The sequence below is a fragment of the Desmodus rotundus genome, chromosome 8 (genome assembly GCF_022682495.2).
Source record: "Desmodus rotundus isolate HL8 chromosome 8, HLdesRot8A.1, whole genome shotgun sequence".
In the NCBI taxonomy this organism is placed as follows: Eukaryota; Metazoa; Chordata; class Mammalia; order Chiroptera; family Phyllostomidae; genus Desmodus; species Desmodus rotundus.
Window position 1 is genome coordinate 74231105 of NC_071394.1, and position 12063 is coordinate 74243167.

Sequence of the window (12063 nt, forward strand, 5' to 3'; positions counted from 1 at the left end):
TGCCTCACATACATTCTTGCACTCTTCCAGTCTGTCCTCCATCCAATGATTATGTTCATTTTTGCAAAATGCAAATCTTCTAAGCTAGTCCACCTCTGGATTTTCTAATGGTGTCCCCATGGCTCTGCAGCCCAGTAGCCCTGACTGTCTGGCCCTCAGTAGGTAAACTGGCAGGCTCCCTCCCCTCCATCCTGCCTGCTTCTGCCATCTCTGCTGCTCTTAGTGCCTCTCACTCTGTGTGGTGCCTTTGCAGGTGCAAGGTGTGCTCTTCACAGCATATGTTTCCTGCCTTTTCTAGTTCACCATCATTTCTTCAAAGAATGCTTTATCTCTGAGCATTTATGATGGTTATATTTTACATCAGTTGGTGTACAGTTGATCCTTGAACAAGTTGACCACCATTGTGCAGTCAAAAATCCACATAAAACTTGACTCCCCCCAAATTTAAGTTATCCCTCAATATTTGTGAGGGATTGGTTCCAGGTCCCCTGTGGGTAGCAAAATCTGTTAATGCTCAAGTTCCCTATATAAAACAGTGTAAATAGATACATACGGTTATCCCTCTGTATTTGTGGACTCCCACCTATGGATAGAAAGCAGTATAGGTAGTTATTGAAAGCAATCTGCATCTAAGTGGACTTACATAGTTCAAACTCATGTTGTTCAAGGGTTAGCTTGTATGTGTCAGCTTCTGTGTAAGGGGCAATTGTGAAGTCAGAGCCCATGTCTGCTTTTGCTTGCCTTGGTAGTCCCAGAACCTGCTGAATGACTCATTAACTATTTTTTGAGTGAAAACTAATAAAACAGGCTATGCTGGGATTATTAGAGTTAAACACAGTATAATGAACTGGCTTTTTAGTTCTGGTTGCTATTTGAGTTTTGTTTCTTTAAGAGATATAATAAGTCTGGAATGGCTACTCGTCTTGCTTAGGTTTTTCCCTTTAAGAGTATTTTGAGTATTTTGGTGAATTCTCCTTCTAAATGTATGTGTAAGATATTACAATAAATACAATTTTATAAAATAAATGCTTAAATGTGCCATTAATATGGCATTAAACCAAAACTATAAAAATAAAATAATGATTTTTAATAAATTTTAAAGGAAATGTCAATTTTTGCTGACATCATACCCAGAATTTGTGATAGTATATTAAGTCAGATTAAGATCCTTATAACTGACTTCCAGCCAAGATGGAGGTGTAGGTAGACACACCATGCCTTCTCGCACAACCAAAAGAAGGACAACAACAATTTTAAAACAAAAAACAACTAGAACTGACAGAAAATCAAATCGCATGGAAGTCTGGCAACCAAGGAGATAAAGAAGAAACATTCATCAAGACCAGTAGGAGGGGTGGAGATGGGTAGCCGGAGCAGAGAGGACTCGCAGCAAGATGGCAGCTGGTGGACCCAGCGAGGTGGAGGATTGTGGAATGGGGCAGGCCAGGCTGCAGCTAGCAGACCCCACAAGGTGGTTGCTGGTGTACCCTGGACCCCACATTTGCGCATAGATAAACCGGGAGGAATGATGGGGGAGCAAAGCAGGCCATGCAACCCAGGGCTCCAGCGAGGGGAAATAAAGCCTCAAACCTCTGATTGAAAACACCCGTGAGGTTTGAGGCGTCAGCAGGAGAAACTCCCAGCCTCACAGGAGAGGTAGTTGGAGAGACCCACAGGGTCCCAGAATGTACACAAACCCACCCACTGGGGAAGCGGAACCCAAAGGGTCCAATTTCATTGTGGGTAGAGGAAGGAGTGACTGAAATCCAGCAGAGAGTGGAGCAAGTGCCATTGCTCCCTATAGGACCCCTCCCCCAAGTACAGCATCACAGCACAGCAACCAGCATTACCCAGCCCTGGTGGACAACTAAGGCTCCACCCCTTTATGTAACAGGTGCTCCAAGACAAAAAAAAAAAAGGCCCAAATGAAAGAATAGATCAAAGCTCCAGAAAAAATACAACTAAACAACAAAGAGATAGCCAATCTATCAGATGCACAGTTCAAAACACTGGTAATCAGGAAGCTCACAGAATTGGTTGAATTTAGTTGCAAATTAGATGCAAAAATGAAGGCTATGCTAAGCGAAACAAAGGAAAATGTACAGGGAGCCAATAGTGATGCGAAGGAAACTGGGACTCAAATTAATGCTTTGGGGCAGAAGGAAGAAAGAAACATCCAACCAGAAAAGAATGAAGAAACAAGAATTCAAAAAAATGAGGAGAGGCTTAGGAACCTCCAGGACATCTTTAGATGTTCCCACATCCGATTATAGGGGTGCCAGAAGGAGAAGAGGAAGAACAAAAAGTTGAAAACTTATTTGAACAAATAATGAAGGAGAACTTCCCTCATCTGGCAAAGGAAATAGACTTCCAGTAAGTCCAGGAAGCTCAGAGAGTCCCAAAGAAGCTGGACCCAAGGAGGAACACACCAAGGCATATCATAATTACATTACCCAAGATTAAAGTTAAGGAGAGAATCTTAGAAGCAGCAAGAGAAAAGGACACAGTTACCTACAAAGGAATTCCCATAAGACTGTCAGCTGATTTCTCCAAAGAGGCCTTATAGGCAAGAAGGGGCTGGCAAGAAGTATTCAAAGTCATGAAAGGCAAGGACCTACATCCAAGATTGCTCTATCCAGCAAAGCTTTCATTTAGAATGGAAGGGCAAATAAAGTGCTTCTCAGATAAGGTCAAGTTAAAGGAGTTCATCATCACCAAGCCCTTATTATATGAAATGTTAAAGGGACTTATCTAAGAAAAAGAAGATAAAAAAGATAAACAGTACAAATGACAGCAAACTCACAGTTATTAACAACCACACTTAAAATAAAAACCAAAGCAAACTAAGCAAACAACTAGAACAGGAACAGAACCACATAAACGGAGATCACAGGGAGGGATATCAACAGGAGAGTGGGTGGGGGAGAGAGGGGGAAAAGGTACAGAGAATAAGCAGCATAAATGATAGGTAGAAAATAGACAGGGGAGTGTAAGAATAGCATAGGAAATGGAGAAGCCAAAGAACTCATATGTATGACCCATGGACATGAACTATAGGGGGGGAATGTGGGAGGGGGTGGGCAGGATGGAGTTGAGTGAAGGGGGGGAAATGGGACAACTATAATAGCATAATCAATTAATATATTTTTAAAAAGATCCTTATTACCTATTTAAAACATATTTTCAAAATAAAGACTATTTTCAACATTAATTGCAATTATCAACTTATTTGTCCCTGTTAGTGATATCAAGGTGACTAAGACAAATGGCCTGATGTAATATTTTATATCCAGGACAGTGGAAGTTCACGGAGTCATTGTTGGTGGAAGAAGGAGGTTAACACTCCCATCATTTCTATGGCTCCTCCTCTAAGTCAATGCCAATTCACTTCCAATCTGTGTAAACCCACTGTGCTTGCTAAGCAAACCCTGCCTTAATACAATTCCACTGTCCTATTTCCAGTGATCCCTTTTAGCCATTTTCCCTAACCCCTTCTTAAATAAAAATTTTGGTTAGTTACTAATGATCTAGGGTCTTACTTAAATCCATCATTGATAAATTTTTCTTTCATTGTATTTCTTGTAGACTAAGAAATAACATTTTGGAAGATTATACTTGTATTGAATTTTACAGATAAATGTGAAAGAAGACCATGAGTGCAAGCAAACTATGTTCCAGAAAAGAATGTGTCTAAGTAGCCTCTTGCTGGGGCACTCCCTCTCTATTTATGTGCAGCTAGAGAGGGCATTTGCAGGAAGCAAATCTTTAGGGGCGTTTTGGCTCTGTGTGCTAGGGATATGAGTTTGCTCTAGCTAAATCCTCAATGGTAGTGACATTTCATTTGGCACTTCAGGAAGTTGTAGAAACATAATGCAGTTCCCTAAGCTATCATGATACTTACAGCTGCTTTTTTTTTTTTTTTTTGGTGATACACCACCTGAGAATAATCTTGAAGTCATAAAACTTTGTTTCCTTTATTAATCCAAGTCAGCATGACTTGTACTGTATAAAACATTTTCTGTCTTTTATGGATCTTATGCAGATACAGTAAATTCATTTGTGGAGTTGTGACTGGCTTCTGTGCAGAGCTTGGTGCCCACCGAAACTATTTGTTTTTCTTAAAATCAATGCTGACCTTACACTGCAGGTAAGACAGCAGACCTATAAAGGTAGAGCAATGGCCTCCCTAGAGGGAGGGATATTAACAATATAACAAAATAGTTTCCATTTTCCTTAAACAGTTCACACACAACATCAAAACATGGAAGGGCTAAAAAGTATGATTAGTAAGTCACCTATGTCAGAATTTTATTGTCTATTTAAATGCAAATATGGAAAGAGTTAGCAGTTAACTTGACATTTTAGATGAGCCTAAAAATAAAGATAAGAAAATGAGAGGGGACAATTCCCTAACCAGTCGTCTTGTCTTTCCTGAGTGTAAAAGGTTGGCATTGAGTTTATTCTACCTGTGTAGTTTTTCATGCCCCCAGAGAGGGTGCAGCAATTTCTTCTCATGGGAAAATATAACTCTCTCTCTCTCTGTCATCCTGCCTCCATTTTCATTTTCTCAATTCTGAGTTTTACTGCATTCTCTATGTGATATTAATGCTCCTCACAAGTGCCCGATGTCCTCTTAGCACCAAAGCCAACCATTTGACAGGGTTTTTTATTATTTGAAAATAGAAGTAAAATTCATATCGAATTTTAAGAACTTTTAGATTTGTTAATTTTATGATTCTTACAGTATCTACCGAAGGTGAAGAACTATATCTTTAGATCAGTAGTTCTCAACCAGGGGCATTGTGCTCTCCAGGGGATATTTGATAGTGTCTGGGGACATTTTTAGTTGTCACATGTTGGGAAGGAGGAGGATATGGCCTCTTGCTGCTGAATACCCTACAATGCACCGGGGAGCCCCCAAAACAAAGAGTTACCTGGCCTCCAATGGCAGTAGTGCTGGGATTGGATAATCTTGCCTTAGAGAAAGTATATTTTTAGTAGCCCTTCACAAGCATCCTACCTGTTTCTCTTCATTTTGTTCTTCAAGGTTACCACTAAGTGTCTAAGTGTTTTCAATATTTTACATTGGACAACTAGAGGTAGGAGTTAGGAATTTAAACAACAGGGTCTTTCTTCAACCTCTCCTTTAACCTCAAAATCTAAGATGACCAAGTCCTTCTGGTTTGTCCTCAATGGACTTCTCTAAAGGATCCTTTTCTCTCGGTCTCCTGGGTTGCTGCCTTGGGCTACCTGCATCCTCTTTTGCCACTGTGTCATAGTAATTTACTGGTATGAGTGGCTACAGAAAAATCAAGGGAACTTATTAAAAATGCACCATTTTGAGCCCCACCTCTAGGATTTTCTGGTATAGTAAGCCTGGGATGGGGCTTAGAAAATCACACTTTCACAAAGTTGTTAGGGTGATTCTGATGGACAAACTGTATATGGGAAGCATTGGTTTCTCTGGCCTCCCCACCTGCTCATTGTTCTCATGTTTATTTGGCTTATACTTCGCCTTCTGTGCCACCAGAGTCTCCTTTCTGCTCAGGTTCCTCCTTGATGAGAGACCATTAATGGATCCCCATTGGTAACAGGTAGAAAATACAGAGTGTAGGCATTTTGGGATGGGCCTTCATTGCCACTCACCCAATAGGTTATGTGTTTCCATGCCCTATTGCTTTTTTCTTCATCTCCTCTCTCTTCTCAGATTCCACTTACCTTTGCAAGTCCAGCTGAGATTTCTTTCCCCTGAAGTCTTGTCTTCCCTCATTCCCACAGCCAGAGCATAAAATACTCAGGGTACCCTGCCATGTGAGAGTGGAGCTGATATTGGCATATTAGCAATCTTTGTCTACCAAAATTCAAATAACAATGGAACTTCCCTATATAATCAACAAAAATCAACATTTTATGGAAAAATAAATCCTAAAGTACCTTTTCCAACTTTTAGTGTAGATAGGCTCCAAAATGAGTGGGGCATGGAAAATGACCTTCCTTAAATAAGATGCTTTTGAGAATGACATCCTAGATTTAGATCAGTACTTGGCTATAATCACTGTTAGGTCATAGACAGGTGCATGATGATCCGGAGAGAGAGCCACCACTTCCTGAGTATTAACCACATGCCAGGCACTGGGCCATGCTGTTCAGTTCACTACTTCATTCACTCTTCACTGCAGCTGAGGGGAGCAGGTATTGTTTTTACATTTAGCAGATGAAGAAACACAGAGACAGTTCTGCCATCTCAGAAAATGACTAACTTAGTCAGGTTTTTCAAGCCAAAGACTGATTTCTATTTGTGTCATATCCTTCATCCTATTTGTCACAAGTCCTGCTGTCTTTGCCTTTCATCACTTCAGTCAAAGTGATTCCTTTAAGTTGCATCTGGCCATGTGTTCCTTGTGTCATCTTTGCACTTCAGTCAGAAAAAGGCTACATTCTGTGCATTGGCCTGGGTCCCCCTTGCATTCATCTCTCTCCTCCTAGAAGGTTCTTCCCCCACATAGTCTGGGCTCCCTCTGCTTCATCAACTGTCTTCTCAAATATCTCCTCTGACAGTTCTCTATAAAATGGTAGCCTTCTACCTTCTACTCTTTTCTCCATTATACTGATTTACTTTTCCCCATAGCACATGTCACCTCCTGACATACCATTCATTTGCCTGTTTGTCCAGTCCTTTCCTCTAGAAGAGGAATCAGCAAGCTATGGCTTAGCAGCCCAGTCCCACTTCTGACCTCTTTTTATATGGCCTGTGAGCTAAAAATGGCTTGTACATTTTTAAATGTTTGGAAAAAGAAAATAATATTTCATAACACATAAAAATTATATGAAATCCAAATTTCAGTGTCCATAAATAAAATTTATCAGGGCAAAGGTGTGCCCATTAGCTTATGTATTGCATTGCCTATGTTGCTTTTGTGGTGCGAAGGCAGAGTTGAGTATTTGAGACAGTGCTAATGAAGCCTGCTGAGGTGAACATATTTGCTGTCCAGTCCATATAGAAAGTGCCAGTCCTCCTCCAGGATAGCTCTGTGAGGACAGACAGGGCTTTTGTTTGGTTTGCTGCAGTATTCAAGAGCCAACAAAAGAGCAATTACATTGCAGAATATATAACTGAAGGCCACTGTGTCAGTTAATAGTGAATCTGGGAGATGAGTAAATATCTGATTCTATCTGAAGACCAGACATGATGACTACTATGCTGTCAAAGAATATAATTTACTTTGAAAATATTTTCATGGTGTAGACATGCTAAAGTCTTAAGCTTTTATTTTTCTCTTCTAGCTGGTGTATTGATTATCTAATCTGTAAAATCAAACAATAGAAACTGCTGGTCTATTTTCTTAGATTTTAAGTAATGTGCCTGGGGTGTTTAAAAATGGCAAAAACAAAAATAAAGTTTTTAATGGGTGTATGTTTCCAGTAAATACAGCAGCTTTATAAAATAACATATTTCTAAAATGTAAGTTAACTACATTTAAAGAAGTAACAAAGGCAACATTTGATCTTGACATAGGCTGATTTTAATCAGCATTCATTAGAAAAAAAATTTAGCACCATTACCAAAGCATGAGCAGCGTGTGGGAGTTAACCTGATGGGCCTTGAATGTACATAATCTTATGGGATCTTTCTGCTCCACAAAATACAAAGTGAGGATATTTTCTTTGTAACCTAAAAGCAAGAAGTGTAAAGAAGAATTTGAATAACTTATTTGATGAGTTTGGTTATGGATAAAGGTGCAAACTGCTAACCTCTACACGATGACACAGACAAAGGTCTGGTGGCAGGAAGGATTATCTTTGATGGGCATGGGGTATCGAACGCTCACTTATATAATTTGTTTCAGGTAACCCGATAGCAGTTGAATAAGAGGTGTGTTTCAGTCTTGGAGAAGCAGCAGGATGCAAAGCTCTCTGGTGTGGATTACCTTCTGGCCACATTGTGGGAAAACTGCTTTGGATTTCAGCAACATCATACATGCATATGTGTGCTGTGAGGAGTGGCATTCATTTAACTACCCCAACCCTCTTGGTTTCATATTTTATTACATTGAATTCTAACCATGAGCTCCCAGACAATTGACATCTTATCTGGATCTCCCGGAACATACATCCAAGAAACCCAGGAGGAACACACTGCAACTTCAGAATGGATCGCCACTGAAGGAATATTGGGTCTTAATTCTTTTGAATTTACAAAGGATTGTGAATATAGGTGAATATAGGTTTCACAGGTCCTCATTTTTTTTTTCTTTTCTAATCCATTGTCTTTTTTTATTTTTTATTTTTTTAATTTTAATTTTGTATTGTTATTCAATTATAGTTGTGTGCCTTTTCTCCCCATCCCTCCACCCCACCCCAGCCAAACCCCCCTCCCTCCCCCACCTCCACCATCCCCCTGGATTTTCTCCATGTGTCCTTTATAGTACTTCCGGTAATCCCCTCTCCTCACTGTCCCCTCCCCACTCCCCCCTGCCCATTGTTAGATTGTTCTTAACTTCAATGTCTCTGGTTATATTTTGTTTTCTTTTTTCTTCTATTTATTATGTTCCAGTTAAAGGTGAGATCATATGGTATTTGTCCCTCACTGTCTGGCTTATTTCACTTAGCATAATGCTCTCCAGTTCCATCCATGCTGTTGCAAAGGGTATAAGCTCCTTCTTTCTCTCTGCTGCGTAGAATTCCATTGTGTAGATATACCATAGTTTTTGGATCCACTCGTTTGCTGATGGGCACTTAGGTTGCTTCCAGTACTTGGCTATTGTAAATTGTGCTGCTATGAACATTGGGGTGCACAGGTTCTTTTGCATTGGTGTTTCAGGGTTCTTAGGGTATAATCCCAGCAGCAGATTGCTGGGTCAAAGGGCAGTTCCATTTTTAGTTTTCTGAGGAAATTCCATACTGTTTTCCACAGTGGCCTCACCAGTCAACAGTGCACTAGGGTTCCCTTTTCTCCGCATCCTCTCCAACATTTCTTTGTGGATTTGTTTATGCTGGCCACTCTGACTGGTGTGAGATGGGACCTCATTGTGGTTTTAATTTGCATCTCTCTGATGGCTGGTGATGCTGAGCATCTTTTCATATGTCTCTGGGCCCTCTGTGTGTCTTCCTTGGAGAAGTGTCTGTTCAAGTCCTTTGCCCATTTTTTAATTGGGTTGTTTGTCTTCCTGGAGTGGAGTTGTGTGAGTTCTTTATATATGTTGGAGATCAGGCCCTTGTCTGAGGTATCATTAGCAAATATGTTTTCCCATACTGTTGGTTCTCTTTGTAATTTGGTGCTGTTTTCTTTAGCCATACAGAAGCTTTTTATTTTGATGAGGTCCCATTTGTTTATTCTTTCCTTGATGTCCCTTGCTTTAGGGGACATGTCTGTGAGGATGTTGCTGTGTGGAATGTCTGAGATTTTCCTGCCAATGTTTTCCTCTAGGACGTTTATGGTGTTACCACTTATATTTAAGTCTTTTATCCATCTTGATTTTATTTTTGTGTAGGGCATAACTTGGTGATCAAGTTTCATTTTTTTGCACGTAGCTGCCCAGATCTTCCAGGATAATTCTACAAAGCATTTAAGGAAGAGATAACCCCTATCCTTCATAGACTATTCAAAAAAAAAATCCAAACTGATGCAAGACTCCCAAACTCTTTTATGAAGCCAGCATCATCCTAATCCCAAAAGCAGATAAAGACACAACAAGGAAAGAAAACTTTAGGCCAATATCTCTGGTGAACATAGACGCTAAAATTCTCAACAAAATATGGGCAAACCGCATCCAGCAATACATTAAAAAGATCATCCACCTTGACCAATTGGGATTCATCCCAGGGATGCAAGGATGGTACAATATTCACAAATCAATAAACATAATACATCACATCAACAACAGCAAAGACAAAAATCACATGATTATATCAATAGATGCAGAAAAAGCATTTGAGAAGATACAGTGCCCATTTCTGATAAAAACACTCAGCAAAGTGGGAATAAAGGGAGTATTCCTCAACATAATAAAGGCCTATATATGAGAGATTTACAGCCAACATCATACTCAATGAACAAATACTTAGAGCTTTCCCACTAAGATCAGGAACAAGACAAAGGTGCCCTCTCTCACCACTCCTATTCAACATAGTACTGGAAGTCCTAGCCACAGCAATCAGACAAGAAAAAGCAATAAAAGTCATCCAAATTGGAAAGGAGGAAATGAAACTGTCACTGTTTGCAGATGACATGACAGTGTACATGGAAAATCCTATAGACTCCACCCAAAAACTACTTGACCTAATAAATGAATTTGGCAAAACAGCTGGATACAAAGTCAATACTCAGAAATCAAAGGCATTCCTGTACACCAACAACGAAACTGCAGAAACAGAAATCAGGGGGAAAATATCCCATTTGATATAGCAACAAGAAAAACAAAGTACCTAGGAATAAACCTAACCAAGGAGGCAAAAGACCTGTACTCAGAAAACTACACAACCCTGAAGAAAGAAATTAAGGAAGACACAAACAAATGGAAGCATGTACCATGCTCATGGATTGGAAGAATCAACATTATCAAAATGGCCATACTACCCAAAGCAATTTATAGATTCAATGCAATCCCTATTAGAGTACCCATGACATATTTCACAGATATAGAACAAACATTCCAGAAATTTATATGGAACCATAAACGACCCCGAATAGCTGCAGCAATTTTGCGAAAGAACAAAGCAGGAGGGATCACAATACCTGATATCAAACTGTATTACAAGGCCACTGTAATCAAAACAGCCTGGTACTGGCATAAAAACAGGCACATAGACCAATGGAACAGAACAGAGAGCCCAGAAATAAACTCAAGTCTTTATGGTCAATTTATATTTGACAAAGGAGGCAGGAGCATAAAATGGAGCAAAAACTTCCTCTTCAACAGACAGGTCCTCATCTTTAGTCTTTTGAACTTTTCCTTTAGCCCTTGCATTAAGGTTTGCGAGGTATTTAAATAACAAACATTTTGGCAAAACATATTTGCAGATCAACTCCGATTACCTAGTGATGAAAATTTATTTTATAAACTTTGAGGAATAGTAGGACTTATTGGAGTGACTGTATGTGTATTTTATTTTTGCTTTTGGTGATTTGAAGGTTTTGTACTTTAAGATCCACTGTCAGGTTAGCAAAATGAAATGTGAGCATGTTTTTCCGTGCACCATTTTGCAGAGTGCTAAGGAAGCAAATCAATGCTGATATTTTATAACCAAAGTTCTATCATGACATATTCACAAAAGAAATAAAACCTGTTGGGGTTTTTATGGCTGTAGTGTAGTGTAGTCATAGAGATAAACCATTTAAAAATAAAATAGTTTCTGTTTAGATCAAGGGTAATTTCTTAGATCCAGTTTATGTGAATTATATTAAAATATTTTGTTAATTCCTAGATAGGAGTTTTGAAATGCTGAGTTTTTAGACTGTAAATAATTTATTCTTAACTTAGCTCTTTCCCTACTTGTTAGTCATTTTATTTCTTTCAATGTAAGTAAAATATGAATCATTTTTCTGGTATAATGATTTTATAGCAGACATTTCCCCACATATTTCCAGAAGCTGTCATACAGATGGAAGCAACTGACCCAGATTATAAATGCATAATGATATGAAAGCATATACTACTATAATAATACAGGATAGATTTTATATATTAAAAAATGCCAAAACATACTTTCTACACTATTAATTATTCCTGTCCTCTCACAATTATGGGGGAGATACTACTATAATGTTTATACTGGTAACAATTACATTAATTATATTCTTGCCAAAGGAATGGAAATCAATGATATTTATTTGCTAAATTTTGTTTGAATTTGACTGGATGCTTGCCACAATTGTTAACTTCATATAAGTAAGTAAAAAGTTCATTCTTCTGATGGATTATGATATATAAATTTTTGAGATTATTTTATTGCCTTTTGTTAACATCCTAGGCTTGCAAATTTTAAATGTGAAAGTGAAAAATAGCTTTAAAATAACATTTAATGTTGGGGATGTGAACTATATGGAAAACTCCAGACCAAAAT

At 38.8% G+C, this 12063-nt stretch overlaps 1 long non-coding RNA gene across 3 annotated transcripts in view; it reads left to right on the top strand.

The window, feature by feature from the left end:
- Window positions 1–12063, top strand: part of LOC139441103 (uncharacterized) — a 302417-nt gene that overhangs the window by 182317 nt on the left and 108037 nt on the right. The gene's annotated exons all lie outside the window — the stretch shown is intronic.